General features: G+C 43.1%; 1 protein-coding gene across 4 annotated transcripts in view; it reads left to right on the top strand.

Moving 5' to 3' along the window:
• The window catches only part of UQCC1 (ubiquinol-cytochrome c reductase complex assembly factor 1), a 102,560-nt gene that overhangs the window by 74,005 nt on the left and 11,171 nt on the right, over positions 1-17,384 (top strand). The gene's annotated exons all lie outside the window — the stretch shown is intronic.

Genomic DNA, 17,384 nt, shown 5'->3' with positions numbered 1-17,384 from the left:
GACTGTGCTTCTTCTCTTTCAAAGACAGAAGGTGTTTATCATCTGCTGTGCTTTGGGTCCCAAGCTGAGTTGCCTGCCAAAGAGGTTCCTCCTTCCGGAGGAAGGAGAGGATGGGAGAGTTGAAAAACCACTCACTAGTCTTGGAGTCAAAAGAGTAGGGAATTAAACTTAGTTCCACCATTAACCAGCAGCTTCAGGTTGAAGAGACTAGACCAGATTATTTCTAAGAGCCCTTCCAACTTGAAAAAAATCTGAGTTAAGAGTTTTCCAATCCAGGGTAGTATTCAAAGTAGGGGAACAGCAGTTTACCAGACTTCTTACTTATTCTGTAAGCTTCTTTTGCTCTCTAGCCCTGAAAGAACTGGCCCTTTTCCTGTTATCCTCAGCTCAGAGGCCCAGAAGAGACTTGAGTGGATTTGGGGACCAATTTGGGGTTTGTAACATGCTGGAGTTGTGGTCTGAAGCCATGGGTAGACATGGATGGCAGAAGAATTCTGCTTGGTGGTGACGGCCAGGAACTGTGTAAAGGAAGTCCAGACTGCTCTGGCTGATGACAGGAAGCCCCATTCAGGGCTAGCCCTCACTGGTCAGAATTGCAAAGCAGTCAGTTTATATTTTGTGTCACTTCAGTGGCCGGCAATCTCCCAGAAGTTTGATAGGCACAAAGATGATCCTCATTTAATCTTTTCAATTGAGGACACTTAGTCCTGGCAAGAAAAAATGGCTTGTTTGGAGTCCTATATTAGTAGTAGAGCAGAGATTAAAACTTACCGCTGATTGATTCTTTTTTCTTTTCTTTTCTTTTCTTTTCTTTTCTTTTCTTTTCTTTTCTTTTCTTTTCTTTTCTTTTCTTTTCTTTTCTTATTTTAAGTTTATTTATTTATTTTGAGAGAGAGAAACAGCCTGCAAGCGAGGGAGGGGCAGAGAGAGAGGGAGAGAGATTCCCAAGTAGGCTCCGCACTGCCAGTGCAGAGCCCGACGCAGTGCTCAAACCTATAGACCGTGAGATTATGACCTAAGCCAAAATCTAGAGTCAGACACTTAACTGACTGAGCCACCGAGTCAGCCCCAACTCTATTCTTTTCATTACATCATATTACTACCTTTGCCATTCCCTGGAGCTCCCATATATACCCTCCATTTACCTTCTTGTGATACAGATCTCTTTTGATCCTTTTCTCTTTAGGTCAGTGTTCTAGTGTCTAGCACAGTGTTTAGTACATAATAGGCCTTTATCAAGTGTTAGTGGTTGAGTGAGTGAAATCACAGAGTCTATTCCTAACTCATTATCAGAATGAGAATCAGCGGGCTCCCATCCTATCCCCACATCAGGATACCATACACAGCACTGGGCAGTATTCATATTATGAGCCTTGAATGACAGGATTAGGGCAATAGCACTAAAATTATTATCTAACATTCTGTGTATTTTATTTTGCCTATTTGGCCTATTGCCTATTTCACAACAGGCAAGTACATTCTACTTCCTAGAATGTAAGCTCCAGGAGTTCAAGTATTGTCTCTCTCTCTCTCTCTCTCTTTTTTTAAGATTAAAAAAAAATTTCTTTTTAATGTTTATTTACTTTTGAGAGAGAGAGAGACAGAAACAGAGTGCGAGCAGGGGAGGGGCAGAGAGAAAGGGAGACACAAGATCCGAAGCAGGCTCCAGGCTCCAGGCTCTGAGCTGTTAGCACAGAGCCCGATCCAGGGCTTGAACCCACAAACCGTGAGATCATGACCTGAGCCGAAGTCGGACACTTAGCTGACAGAGCCACCTAGGCGCCCCTTAAGATTTTATTTTTGGGGCGCCTGGGTGGCGCAGTCGGTTGAGCGTCCGACTTCAGCCAGGTCACGATCTCGCGGTCCGTGGGTTCGAGCCCCGCGTCGGCTCTGGGCTGATGGCTCAGAGCCTGGAGCCTGTTTCTGATTCTGTGTCTCCCTCTCTCTCTGCCCCTCCCCCGTTCATGCTCTGTCTCTCTCTGTCCCAAAAATAAATAAACGTTGAAAAAAAAATTTTTTTTAAAAAAAAAGATTTTATTTTTAAGTAATCTCTACACCCATTGTGGGGCTTGAACTCACAACCCCGAGATCAAGAGTTGCACGCTCTACAGACTGAGCCTGCCGAGCAGCCCTGTATTGTCTCATATTTATTGCTATAGCTTCAACTCCTAGAACACTGTTTGGGGGATGGTTAACACTGAATATACATTTGTTGATGATGAAGGCACTATTGAATTTCTTTTTCCCTTCAGGTTCAGCATCATTATTAATTTTATGGCTCTATTAAGGATTGTTTTATTCACTTATTTAGGGAACATTTTTTTTTTTAATTTTTTTTAACGTTTATTTATTTTTGAGGAGAGAGGCAGAGCACGAGTTGGGGAGGGACAGAAAGAAAGAGGGAGACACAGAATCTGAAGCAGGCTCCAGGCTCTGAGCTGTCAGCACAGAGCCTGATGTGAGGCTCGAACCCACGAACCGCGAGATCACGACCTGAGCCGAAGTCGGACGCCCAACTGACTGAACCGCCCAGGTGCCCCATATTTAGGGAACATCCTCACTGTGTGCTAATCTGCAAATGCTGTTGGTAGAGAGTGCACCAGAGAGATCTTACAGGGCTTACAGTCTCTAGCCTATACCAAAAAGAGAAATGAAGTTGAATTTTTCCTGGGTTAGGTTCTAAACTAAATAGATAAACAAGTAAGATTTGAGTTCACCTGTTTTTTTGCTTGTTTTGTTGTATTTTTGCTGCAGCCTTCTGGAGAAGCTGGCCCAGCCCAGGGCTGAGTGTGATGGCGGGATGGTACTGGAAACTAGGCAGCCCCCAGAGGCTGAAGAGAGGGATGGAGACTGGCAGCCCTGGCTCCAGTGGAGGAGTGGGTTGGGTTTGTAACTTGCTTTCTAAGGCAGAATCAGTGGTTGAGAGCCCTCGGGCACCAAAGCCAGACTGGGCTCAGATGCCATCCCAGCCGTGTGACCTTGGGTAAGGTCCTTAGTCTCTGTGCCTCCATTTTTTTTCTCTGTAAAATAGGGATAGCTATAGTACCTACCTCACCTTAGAGCATTATGGAGGTTTAAGAGAGTTATCACGTGTGAGAATTTTTGAACAGTGCCTGGGGGCTAGGCAGATGTTTGCAGATACTCATTTTGTTACTTATTGTTAAGTATTTTTATGTCACATGGTAATGTAGAAAGAAAAAATAAAGGCAGTTTTACATAATTTAGATGGAAAAACTGAGTTTCAGAGATTTGTCTTTGAGAGTCACAAGGTGGCAAAATGGAGCTGACTGAGCCCAGAATTTACTTAGATTTCAAAGCATTTCTAAGGTCTGAGTGGGACTTGTTGAAGACAAATCACTAGAGAGAGCAACTCTGTAATAGATACAGCATTCCAACTGAGGCTTTCTTTTTTCTTTGGATAAAATGTTTACCCTTTTAGTAACCTTTTACTGAAAAAAGAGGCCAAAAAGAATTAGCTTATAGAGACAAGTGTCCATTCCATTTCCTGGGAATCTGAACGTTACTGTTTGTCTCACCGTTGACTGCCTCATTACTTGTGCAAGAGTACCTCTACTAGAATTCAGGCTCAGCCATTCCCAGGATACTTCAGCAGGATTCTATCAGGTGGATGGCAGTTCTGTTTGAGCCTTAAGACAAAAAGAATGTTGGACTAGGAATCAGATGGCATTGTTTCTCTGAACATCTTGACTGTCCATGAGCTGGGTGATAATTGGTAAGTCACCTTTCTGACTCATTTCTCTCCCTCTACTCTCTCCCCCTGCTCATATGCATTTCTACATTTCTACAGCAGGGAACAGCCTCTTTCTCAGGTTACCACAGGATCGGTGTTTTGGAAATTGTATGGTTCTGAGCAATAAACAGTAAGGAAACAGCAGTGAAAGACCAGCATTCTTTTTTTTTTTTTTTTCAACGTTTATTTATTTTTGGGACAGAGAGAGACAGAGCATGAACGGGGGAGGGGCAGAGAGAGAGGAAGACACAGAATCGGAAACAGGCTCCAGGCTCTGAGCCATCAGCCCAGAGCCTGACGCGGGGCTCGAACTCACGGACCGCGAGATCATGACCTGGCTGAAGTCGGACGCTTAACCGACTGCGCCACCCAGGCGCCCCGAAAGACCAGCATTCTTTATGACCTGCAGAGAACAATGGAAATGTCCACCTTACTGTTTGGAGCTGTATGTAGACTTGGTCTGACCTGTTTGGGGCTGTAGACTTTGGTCTGACCTCCTCTCCTCAGCTGGAGTCACTAGTTAACGTGTGATTCAGTTGATTAGGGTGGCCCATCTCTTTTGCTCCCCATTACTGCAGAGAAGGAGAAGACAGGACTGTTTTGTAAAAAATGCTAGAAATCTCAAGATTGGGAAGGGCATAGATCCTCAGGAAATGTTTTCCAGGCAACATGATGTCTGTCTTGGAATTGCTGAGTGGGGAAAGGATTGTGGCTGGAGTCAGTGAGCTCAGTGTTGCCTCCAGGTCTTCTGGGATATTTAGATCTTCAGTACACAGGACAAGTAACAGTGCCCAGGCTCCATTAGCAAAGAACTTACTAATTTGTTAATTATCCATTTTAATCTGTTTCGTTTATAAGTCTGTGCTTTTGAGATGGCTGGTTATTGATGGGGAACAAGCATCCTGTAGTGTTCTGCAGTTCCCAGTCTGCCTAAATTTAATAAAAAGTCATTTAGGGGTGCCTGGACGGCTTGGTCTGGACTTCGGCTCAGATCATGATCTCGCGGTCCGGGGTTCAAGCCCCACGTTGGGCTCTGTGCAGGCATCTCAGCTCAGAGCCTGGAGCTGCTTCAGATTCTGAGTCTCCCTCTAACTTTGCCCCTCCCCACTCATGCTTTGTCTCTCTCCCTCTCTCTCTCTCTCTCTCTCTCTCTCTCTCTTTCTCTCTTTCTCTTTCTCTCTCAAAAATGAATAAACATTAAAACTTTTTTAAAAAAAATCATTTAAAAAGCAACATCATGCCTGCAGCTTTTCTGCACTCGTAAATGCAGTCATGAGGTCCATGGTGCATTTGGGAGCCCGCAAGTGTCTCTGGAAACCTAAGGTGTGTCAGCATCCTGCTGACAGTAATCAGACCTCATGACTGCAGGTAGAATGCAGAGGCCCCAGAGGGATGATATCCCTTGACTGGTAGTGAACAGATTACTGGGAATGGGGATCAGCTCTAGGCCCTGATGTTCTGTACTCCTGCTCCGCTGGAGACGCCTGCCGGGCTCTAGCTAAGTACACATCTTGCTCATATTACATCTTGTTCAAGTAAGATTTTCCATTACCACAACACAGGAGACATTGAGGGCACTGTGATTGCTAAAACCCTACAGGACTGGTTGTCTGCCCTTAGTGCTACCAGGGTCAGAAAGTCATCAGCTTATGATTACATATAACTGTTATATTCTTTTTTCAGCTAGCATTCAGTGAGGTCTGATTATGTGCAAGTCATGGCCTCCTCACCTTTTCCCCTCCACACCCACTGCTGATCCTGCTATAGACATTTCTCTTAAAAGCATTCCTTCCTCTTTATTCCTGTTGCCATTTATGCCAATTCAGTTCCTTACCAACTCTCACTTACACCATTGCTGCAGCCTCCTCTAGTATTCCTTTTTTTTGAGAGAGAGAGAGCACATGCATGTGCACGAGAGTGCACGTGAGCAGGGGGAGAGGGGCAGAAGGAGAGAGAATCTCAAGCAGGCTCCATGCTCAGTGTGGAGCCCGACGTGGGGCTCAATCCCACAACCCTGGGATCATGACTGGAGCCGAAATCAAGAGTCCTATGCTCAACTGAATCACCCAGGCACCCTATCTCTTCTGGTGTTCCTGCCTCCGGTCTTTCCCCCAACTTTGTGGTCTGTACTTTATACTTCTAGGGTTAATTTTCAGGAACAAATCCGTCGATGCAACTTCCCTGTGCTTAGACCTCTTCATGTGGCATTCAGGGCCATTTCCGGTCAAACATATACTGACTGCCTTTCTCCAGTTCTGCCTTCTGCTTCTTCCCATCATGGCATCTCTGTTACAGATTTTTCTCTGAAAATGCAGTATTTGTTCACCTCTCTGTGGCTTTGCACATACCATTCTTTCAGTCTGAAAAGTAATAATCCCTGTTCACCCTTTAATACCTAATATAATAAATGTTGCTTCATCTCTGAAGCCTCTTAGCCCTGAGACTCACCATTGCCATTTTTTACAGTGTGCTAGGTGTTATAATCATTTGTGTGTGGAATCTCTTTCACATGAGACCACAGACTTCTTCAGGATAGGTACTATGTTTCATTCATCCTTCATGTCTACTGCATACCGTAATCCCTTGAATATAGTAGGCACTCAGTATATCCTTATTGAACATGTACAAGGCAGTGTAGAATTCTGCACCCAGACAGCTTACAGTCTAGCAAGGAATATAAGTTACGTCATGAAACTACTGCTCAGAACGGGATAGGTATTGTAAGAGAGGCTTTAATGTATGTACGTGGTTAAGTCACAGATTGAAATTCTTGTGTGAGAAGAATCATTGTAATTGGAATTTTCTTTTTTCTTATTGTAGTAAAATATACATGACATAGTATTTGTCATTTTAACCATTCATAAGTGTACAATTTGGTGGCATTAAATAAGTATTCACAATATTATGTAGCCATCACCTGTCTATCCCAATTTTTTTATCATCCCCAACAAAAATTCCCTCATTTCCACTTCCGCCAACGCCTTGTAGCCTCTATGCCTATCCTAGGTACTTCATATAAGGGGAAATCATACAACATTTGTCCTTCTCTGTCTGAGTTATTTCATCAAGTGTAATATTTTCTTTTTTTTTTCTTTTTTTAAAAAATTCTTTTTTAACGTTTATTTATTTTTGAGACAGAGAGACAGAGCATGAACGGGGGAGGGGCAGAGAGAGAGGGAGACACAGAATCGGAAGCAGGCTTCAGGCTCTGAGCCATCAGCCCAGAGCCCGACGCGGGGCTCGAACTCACGGGCCGTGAGATCGCGACCTGAGTTGAAGTCGGACGCCTAACCGACTGAGCCACCCAGGCGCCCCTCAAATGTAATATTTTCAAGGTACATCTATGTTGTAGCATATATCCATTTCATTCCTTTTTAGGGCTGAATAGTATTCCATTGCATGTAGATACCACATTTTGTGTATCCGTTCATCTGTTGATGTATGCGTAGGTTGTTTCCACCCTTTGGCTATTGTAAATTATGCCGTTATGAACATTGGTGTACAAATATCTGTTTCAGTCTCAGCCTCAATTCTTTGGGATATATACTTAGGAGTGGAATTGCTAGGTCATAGGGTCATTCTGTGTTTAACTTTATGAAAAATCATCAAACTATTTTTTACAACACTGTACTATGTGACATTCTCACCAGCAATGCATGAGAGTTCCAGTTTTTCTACATCCTCCCTAACACATGCTATTTTCCTTTTTTTTAAATTATAGCCATACTAGTAGGTGTGAATGGAATTGTCCTTTGCTTATACTTCAGGTAATTGTCTTACAGATTGGTTCTACCTTGATTTGGGTCATAAATGACCATTAATAAATTAAACTGTTTTCACTTCCCAAATCTTGTATTTAACAACAGGAAACCAAAGCCCGATCAAAACTTTCATGTACTGGCACTTGTTAGCAAAGCATAAGCCGTTTCTTAAACTTGGAAGTATAGCAGAAGGGCACTTCTTAGAAAGTTTCCTAGTTAGTCTTCCATAGCGCTTGTTACAGAGCAGGCAGGGATCAAAGGTCTGGTAAAGTTTAGCCTGTTCACCTGAGAGACACTACTATCTCGTTAGAATGTTCAGTGAGAGGGGCACGTGGGTAGCTCAGTCAGTAAAGCGTCTGACTTCAGCTCAGGTCATAATCTCACAGTTGGTGAATTCGAACCCGCATTGGGCTCTCTGCTGTCAGCACTGGGCCTGCTTCAGATCCTCTCATCCCCTCTCTCTTTGCCCCTCACCCGTGCTCTCTCTCTCTCTCACAAATAAATACACATTAAAAAAAAAAGAATGATCAGCGAGAGAGAAAAAACTCAATTGCCCACTTTGTGTTTTCTTATCCTGACAGTCATGAAGTTCTTTCTCTGTTCAATCAGAAGCTCTCCTCCTTACTTCAAACTTCTATATAAGTATTTTGACTTCAAGTCTAGAATGCTAGCAGATGGTAGTCATGGAACTATAGGTGGTCTTGAAATATTCCAGTGGAAGAGACTGCTCTGAGAGAGGTATGGGGTTTTAGAGGCCATGTGAGGACACACTGAAAGGATGGGAGTTGGGCCTCTTCAGGCTACAGTAGTGTTTGGAAACCATGAAAACAGCAGCAGCAAGTACACAAATCTGCTCAACCCTTCCCCAAACCCTTGTACTCAATCTTTGTATTCAAGGGAGCTTTCCTGAAATTTGTAAAGGTGGATGGACGTCACTAATACAAGAGGCAATTATGAGGAATTACCATATTGTGTAATTATGGAGGAATTATGAGGAAATACAAGAGGTAATTAAGAGGAAATACTATATTGATTCATTCTGCAGACATGTGCTGAGCAGTGCACCATCTTTGCCATCAAGGAGCTCACAGTCTAATGCAGTGAGGGAGTGTGGGGGGCAAACTATAAACAGATTAGGAAAATAGTACAATATGCCTTCCTGGTGGAAATATTAAAAACCACGTGAATGAAAAAGCAACAAGCTTTAGGGAACTTGAAAGGCTTCACAGAAAATAAGGTAATGCCTCTTGTGTAAAATGAGGACAATTGTACCCTCTTTTAAGACTGAAAGCTTTTAATACAGTTGCTGGCACATGGTTGGCATTCAACAAATGTTAGCTAATGTTGTTATTATATTATTATGGAGAGGTTATATTGAATTGATGAATGACAATATATCCATTGATTGCAAGCAACAGAAACTGACTTCAGCTAATTTAAGCAAACAAAGGCATTTATTGGAGGCTAACTAGTGCTCACAGAATGGAAAGGAGAGTTTAACAACAGGCCTCGGGAAGCTCAGGGATTGTAGTATTAACTGACAGGAACTTAGTACAGTCTCTTTGGGGTGATCCAACTTTAGCTGCCTTTTATCTTTGGTTATCTCTGCTCAGAAGTAAGAGTCAGATTAGGTTAGCTGGGGCTCCTCTGCCCATCTCTGTGATGAAGGGACAGGTTTCCAGGGTCAGCAGCCTGCCGACTCTTATGAAGTTGGGGAGGGGTAGATCTGGGCCCTAAGAAAGGGATGCCCAGAGTGAGTGATCCTCACCTCAGGCAGTATTAGAGTAGTACTTCCAAGATCTGCCGATCCATTGAGACTGATGATGGAAGCAAACAGGCCAAGTCATGGTACAGCCTCTGGGTGTTTCTTTCATCTGTAGAATCATGAATGTCCTGGCTTGTGACCAATGGTAACCCAGTGTGACCATACCTGTCTGATACGCTTCATTGAAATTTCTCTGGTTTCTCCTTGTTTATTCTTAAGTATGGTAGCTAAAACAAAGACTCTTGACTATTACAGTGATAGAGAAAAGAAAAGTTTTTGACCTTTGTACATGGAATTTCTTTTCATATGTCCACGTTACTTTAAAATTTTCTCATTTGTCAGTTCATGATCAGAGATCTGCTCTGGGACTTTATTATAACTACATATGTAGTCAAACCCTTCCTTCATCCTGTTACTTATTATTATTTTGGCCTAGACATGCCACTGTGTATTTGACCTTGTTGAATCTCTTCTTGTTTCTAGGATAACTTTTCAATAATTCATAGTTCTTTGCATTTTACTCTTGTTTTTCAAAGTACCAAAATTAGCAGTTTTAACTTTTTTGCTTGTGTGATTTCTCCATTTCTGATATGATTCATTAGAAGCAGAAATGTATGACATTTTAGGGAAGACACTAGATTTAGGGTCCAGCTGTCTGAGATAAAAGTCCTAGCACTGTCAAAAGCAGGGTGTGACTTTGGGGAAAGTCATTTAACATTTTTGAACTTTTGTTTTCTTGTTTATAGAATCAGGACAACAGTAGCAGTTAGGCTGTGAACTCCTAGAAGGGCAAGGTTATGATTGTGAGGCACAAATAAGATTGTATATATGAACTCATTATCAAATCAAATGTGATATGTGATGTGTTCATGTTACCACTACCACTATCGTAATTATTATCAGCACACATTTTCAGTGGAGACCCCAGAATTATTTCCTTTAGAATTTGGTGCTGTGCTGTCAGTGCTGTTGTTAAAAGTGACTCTTTGAAGTCTATGTTAATATAACCCCTATAATTGGAGTATGCATGAGACTTGTCATGTGGGATGCAATCAAAAATTTCAGAAATCAGAGTAGATTATAGCTGTTACACTCCTCTTATCTGTATGTTCTGACATAGAAGCAAATTCAATTGGTGTGGGTAGTTTGATCTTCCCAGGACCATAAGGTCCCTCATCAGCTCTTTTCAATATAGTTACAGACTTACTGAGGTGTTTGAATGCCTTGTCAAGTGGGTAAATGACTGTAATTTTCAAGGATGGCTGGCTCTTGCTTTGCTGTTTTCCAAGCCTGAGGAAAAGGCTCCTGTACTTTATAACCATCAGAAATTAAAGCCAGTGGTTCAGCAGGTATGCCTGCCAAACCACGTACCTCATTTTTTATGACATGATCAGGCTATACAAATTTTGAATATGCAGATTCCAAGCTGCTAGGCTGGGATTTTTTAAATAAGTAAGTAAATAAATAATGTATGGATGTATATATGTATTTGGAGACAGAGCGTGCGAGAACGGGGAAGGGGCAGAGAGGGAGAGAGAATCTTAAGCAGGCTCCACACTCAGCACGGAGCCCAACGCGGGGCTTGATCCTAATAAGGGGCTTGATCCCATGACTTTGGGATCATGACCTGAGCTGAAATCAATAGTCGACTGCTCAGCCAACTGAGCCACCCAGGTGTCCCAATAAATAAATAATTGAAAAAAGGCATTTCAGTGTAGTAAGCTTCTCTGTGCCATTAAAAGTTGAAAATCGTTTATTAAAATGAGATGTAAGGATTATCTCCTGTTTTAGGTTGGCTTTTCATCACAGCTGAAATATGCTTTACTCAGATGTTCACATCATTTTCTAAAGAGGGAGGAAGACATTGAAACTGTCCATCTTTTCATGTTTTATTATTTTTCCTTTTCTTCTTGGTATTAATACAGTTTCCTCTGGATCTGCCTAACACACACATACACACAGCAGACACACAGAATTTTATTCGTTGTATTTTGCGGTCATTGCTAAAAGAGCCTCGGTAAATCATTTAGTCATAATGCAAGTAAGTGAGTTATCTGCACCCATGTATTTGGTCTCTCCATATACCCTTTCTCTCTTTCTTTCTCCTCTCACCCGTTTCTGTGTGTTTCACATAATATTCTACAGTCAGCTCATTTCTAAAATTAAATTTAATAGACTGGTTGATGATCAATGCACATTAGCCTATTGCCATGCAATCAGTGTGGCCCATGGTGTTGACGCTGGAAAGCATTGCTGATGCCATTTCTGACTGCTAGAAAGACCTGACCTGCAATCTTTTGTACTGTGTTGTAGCTTTATGATGAATTTGGTATATTCCTTATGCTTTAGTCAGCAACTCTAGCCCCATTTTATCATTCGTTCATTTCAACAAATTCTGTTTTTGTTTTTGTTTTTTAAAGTTTTTTTTTTTAATTTTTTTTTTTTTCAACGTTTATTTATTTTTGGGACAGAGAGAGACAGAGCATGAACGGGGGAGGGGCAGAGAGAGAGGGAGACACAGAATCGGAAACAGGCTCCAGGCTCTGAGCCATCAGCCCAGAGCCTGACGCGGGGCTCGAACTCACGGACCGCGAGATCGTGACCTGGCTGAAGTCGGACGCTTAACCGACTGCGCCACCCAGGCGCCCCTAAAGATTTTGTTTTTTAAGTAACCTCTACGCCCAGTGTGGATCTCGAACTCACAACCCCCAAGATCAGGAGTCATATGCTCCGCCATGCTCCACTAGCCAGGTGCCCAGATTCCAACCAATTCTTATTAACTTGTTACTGTTAGCAACTTTGCCTCAAGCCAGTGGCTGCAAAGCTTCTTCTTACCGTTCATGTGCATCAGTTGTGTTGTCCATACCAGCCTTCTTCCATTCTGTCCTCTCACATCACAGTCACACCATTGCTCTCTCCCCTACACCTCCACCCCCGGCCCAGTTTTCCCAGAAGTGAGGCTTAGCTTACTAGCGATGTCTGATGGATATCAGTAATCGGCCACTGATGACCCATCGGGTGACCCATCCCTAGCCACCATTGGAATTGGGAATCTCTGAGTTGTGTTTACCCAAGACTCTATTAGCTGTTCTTAGTCCTGCCTCTACAAATCACCTAAGTTGTAGGTACATGAAGGGTGGCCACATTATTTATTGTGTTTGTTTCACCATAGATAGCATTGGAGTCAGACTGCTCTGTGTTCTGATTTTGACCCACTATTTCCTAGCTTCTGAAATGTCAGTTTCCTCTTCTCTAAAGTGCGGATAGTAACAGTACCTGTCTCACAGAGTTAGTCATTGGGAAGGATTAAGTGAGCTTGCATGCTTGGAGCTTTTTGCATGGTTCTTGGCACATGGTAAACAGTGAGCAATGGGACCTGTTTCTGGAATTTTTGTGGCACCATAGACTGAGGAGAGAGGAGGCTTTGCAGAAGGTATAATTTATAAACTATGTCTTAGAGGATAAGAAGGAGTTAGCATCCCAGTAGATAACGAAGGCAGAAAGATTGCCAGCAACAATATGCTTAAGAGAGCAAGGCGTATTTGTGGAAGTAGCACATAGTTTGCTCTGACTGAAGAGTCAGCCGAAAGTGGGGAGGTGGGAGGAGGTGAGGCAGGAAAGATGACCAAGAACCAGATCACAAAGAACCTTGTAGAGCTCATGGAGGAGTTTAAACCTGATCTTCCGTCATTCCCTCCATCCACATAATCTGGTTCCTCTGTTAAGCAGTCACATAAACGTCTTTAAGAGCAGCAACAGCAAAAAGGGGAAAGAGGGCAGCGAATTGGCCTCAAATGAACTGGCGTGTCTTTAAAGCTAATATTCCTCCTTGCGAATACGATATTAATTAAACATGTGCCTTGCAAGATTCATTATTGTTTTGCTTGTGTTCCCTGTTGGTTGTCTCATTCATTAATCTGCTGATTAGTAACCCTGAACTCTTGCATCTCCCCACCCCCTTTTTGGCATTCCCTTTTTAATATACTATGCTGTTCCCCCTGGGACGTAAACTCCAGGACCCGTCCCTGGCCTGCTCGTGTTTGTTTTCTTTGCCCCTTGTGCCTGCCTCTGCTATAACATTTGTAGTATGTGTTAAGTAATCCTTAAGGTAACATTTTTATTATGTCATAAAAAGTGCATGGCAAATATATTATAACTCATGGACTTTGTTTAAAAATGAACGGATAATTTATTGAGTGTGTTACATGAGCCTTGCTCCCCTCCCCATTTCAGCTGAGACTTGCTGCTCATTTAGCCTCGCCTCCTATTGAGTGCTCCCACCCTGTGACATGCTGGGAAAGCAGACCCATGGTTGGCTAGAAATGACATCATAGTTTATGTACTCAATAAAAATTTAATTAAGTCATTACAGGAATTGCAGTCATCATTTAACCCTCTGATTTCTTCTGTTTAGTTTATTATTAAACATTCAGTAATACCAGTCACCAAATCCTGATGGCTTATAAAATATCTGCATGAATTTTAATAGCTTAAATAAATGGGAAAATATGAGTAACTGATATAAAAGGAACCTTTTCCTTGTGGTGGTACTGTATGTATGGGTTTTTTATGAAAAGCAAAGCATTATGAAAAGGATAAGAGTTTACTAGGAGAACAGCCCAATGCTATCTGGGAGGAGTTTCTCATTTGGTTTGTCCCATCTGTGTATTCATGGGCAGGGCGCTCCCTACAGAATCATCTGGCAGTGGAGACACAGAACCTGCACACCAACAAACAAAAGCTTCAGTGAGGAAATAAAATCCCAACAGAGGTTCACCGGAGGGAATATCCAGCTCCCTGCCTGTAGCTGCTGGACTGGCTAGAAAGGCCCCTTTGGGATGAGTCCAGTAGTTCAGGAAGCTGTTCTCACTCACCCTCACCTGTTGCCTGCAGATCATGTGTCTGCACTGATCGAGCTTCCACCCTCTTCCAGGAAGGGCCCTTTTCATGATCTAATCCAGCCTGGGTGATGATATCTGAAAGCCATTCCTAGCTGTGGCTGCTTGCCATCTCAGTTAGAGGGGAGAGGGAGAGGCAACTGGAGTTAGAATATGGGACTGGAGGTCCCATACATACAGGTCACTGGAGTTAGAATATGGGACTGGAGGTAGCTGGAGCCTTGCTAATAGGGAATTCTTGTCCCGCTGTCCATTCTTCCTGGGTCATAGCCAGCCAGAATGCAGGTGCATCCCAAGAGGAGAAAGTGTGTATGTATGTATGTAACTGGACCTTGCTGAAAACTGAGGTTTGCAGATTAATGTGTTGGTGATCTCTGGAAATGCCCTACAGATGGTGAAATAGGTAAAGCATTCATCTAGAAATCAGGTTCTAATCCTGGCTCTGACATTAACTTTATGTGTGACCTCAGACAAGTGGCCTACCCCTTTTTGGGTGCCAGTTCACTATTTCCTCAGAGGAATCGAGCTAGGTGATCTCTGAAGGGCCTTCCAGCTCTACAGCTCACTAGTTAGATGCAACACATAAACCAGTTCTGCTGAGCAGGTTCAGTGAATGTTTGCCTCGGAGAGATTTGCCTTTGTGTTTGACATCTCTGACGTCTGTCGGTGGCTCTGATTTTTCTTGCACGATTAGGAGAATAACTTGTATGGGAGTAGGGAGAGCTCCAAAATGGGTATCAGCAGGTGTGGGTTGTAGTCCCATCCTCATATTTCAGAAGGAACGAACTCTAGCTCTGGCTTGTTTCTAGACTCTTCCTTTCGCCTCAGCCCATTTTGGAAGATGGTGTAAGAAGTTAGGCAGTATATATTTTTGAAATTTCAGAAACATGCAGGGTACTCAAGCAGCAAAAAAGGGGAAACAAAAGGGTGTCATTGGACAAAACATACTATGCTTGGCGCTCAGACCCTGGTAAGGATGCAGTCATCCACCTGCCAGTCTTAAACCCTGCTCTGGGCCAGGCCCTGGACTAGGTGTCAAGGGTGCCAAGGTTAATCAGACAGAGTTTGTTATGACCCTTGAGTAGCTCACAGACTAGTGGGAGAAACAGGTACATAAGCAACTCTAAACCATATTGTGCATCCAGAGGAAGAGTGTGGACAGAGTTCTGGGAACATGAAGGCTGGAGGTCTGATTTGGCTTGGGTTGAATGTAGGAGGGAAAGGCCATGGATTGTACTACCAGCTGCATCCAGTCTCACAGTTTCCAGTCTTGAGTGTCACCATTCTCTCTTCCTTTTGAAAATTATCCCTGACTATTGGAACTGGTTTTAGTTTTTAATTTTTTTTTTTCAACGTTTATTTATTTTTGGGACAGAGAGAGACAGAGCATGAACGGGCGAGGGGCAGAGAGAGAGGGAGACACAGAATCGGAAACAGGCTCCAGGCTCTGAGCCATCAGCCCAGAGCCCGACGCGGGGCTCGAACTCACGGACCGTGAGATCGTGACCTGGTTGAAGTCGGACGCTTAACCGACTGCGCCACCCAGGCGCCCCTGGTTTTAGTTTTTGTAGATAAACCAGAAGGTATTACTCATAATTCATTGCATTGGCAGAGCACTTTACAGCTTACTGAGGCTTTCGGCATACATTGTTGAATTAATGAATGAATACATGCTCATTCACTTGCTATTTAAACCAGCGATGTGTGCAGGGCGTTCGAAAGGCAAGGAAATAGACTCAGAAAGGTTATTGGATTTGCCCAAGATCGTCACATCCTGTGAATATAGCGGAATTAGAACTTCAACCCAGGTTTTCTGACTAAATCCAGGTCCTTTCACTACTTCTTTCTGCTCTTCTTCAGAGACCAGTTATGAACCACAGGATTAAATCAATCAGTCTTTGGTTTTTGATCCAAAATAAAATCATCTTGCTGAAGGCAGGAACCTGATGAAATATAAGCACATGGACTTGGATTCAAACTGACTGGATACTCATCTCAGCTTTATTATTAATTTGCTGTGGCACCTTGGGCCAGTCACTTTACCTGCTCTAGGCCCAGTTTTCTTTGTCCATGAAAATGTGACTATAGCACATCTACCACCTGAGTTCCAGTGTCAGTTAGAGGAGATGATGTCCATAAAGCACATGGCACATACCAGCTGCTCAGTAAATGGTCAGGATTGTTAACCATAAATCTTACTCTCCATGTAAAGTTCCATATAACTTTTGGCTGTTTCTAAAACCTGTCAGTTTAAATACTCAGTGCTTATTGCACATTACACCAGGCTTTCTGCTCTGCCCCAGCAAGGAATGAAACAGAGACCCTGCTCAAGCATATTCCTAGAGGTCTGGAGGTCAGAGTTTTGACCCTACTGAAGACATTTGGTGAGGGCCCACCTGGCCGTTCTCTGAGAGTAGTTCCTCCATGGTGTCAATGGTCTCACTGCAATTGTATTTGAAAGCAGTCTCTCAAGATTAACAGCCTTGCTGCTTCAGCCCAACTTGTTCTCTTCTCCTCTGCATAGCCTCAGGGGCTCTCCTTTCTCCTCCTGTCTCCTGGTCCTGCCTCTCTCCCTCCTCTTTGCACCTCTGACAACTTCCTTCTGTCTTTCACCACCACAGGCTCCTTTCAGTAGCCCTTCGACATTTCCTAACCTGGTTCCACCATACCTTTCCAGTTTCTTCCCATTTGCCTTCCCTGGCACTTCCCAAATATTTTCTTCCCTGCCTCTGCACCTTGGCACACCATGTTCCCTCTGTCTAGAATATCCTCTCTCCTTCATGGTCCACGTAAGTCTTACCTCCAGGAGAACTCTTTCCCTGCTCCCAGAGCAGAGATCATTTGTACTAAAATTCCTCTATTGCTCACCACTTCTGGAATAGAATTTGAGGTAACATACTGCAATTTAATTGTTTTTTACATACCTGTTTTCCCATACTAGACGGTTTGCTCCTTCAGCTGAGAAACATTTCTTACACTTTGTGTTCATAGGGTCTAGCAAAAAGCCTGACACATACCTGTGGCTCAGTTCACTAAAGTGACTTACTGATTTGTGTAATTTAGGATCAAAATCTAAAAGAAACTGTCAAATGGGGGAGGGGGAGAATCCAGACAGATCAGGGAAATGAGGGTGGACTAGCAGTTCGCTCTGTTAGGGGCCTTCTCTCTTTGTTCTACTAAGAGTCTATGATAGTTAAGAGGCAAAAATC

The sequence above is a fragment of the Puma concolor genome, chromosome A3 (genome assembly GCF_028749965.1).
Source record: "Puma concolor isolate L17-30 chromosome A3, mPumCon1.1.hap2, whole genome shotgun sequence".
NCBI classification, from domain to species: Eukaryota; Metazoa; Chordata; class Mammalia; order Carnivora; family Felidae; genus Puma; species Puma concolor.
Note: the sequence above shows the minus strand (reverse complement) of the source record. Positions and strands in the feature narration are given on the sequence as shown.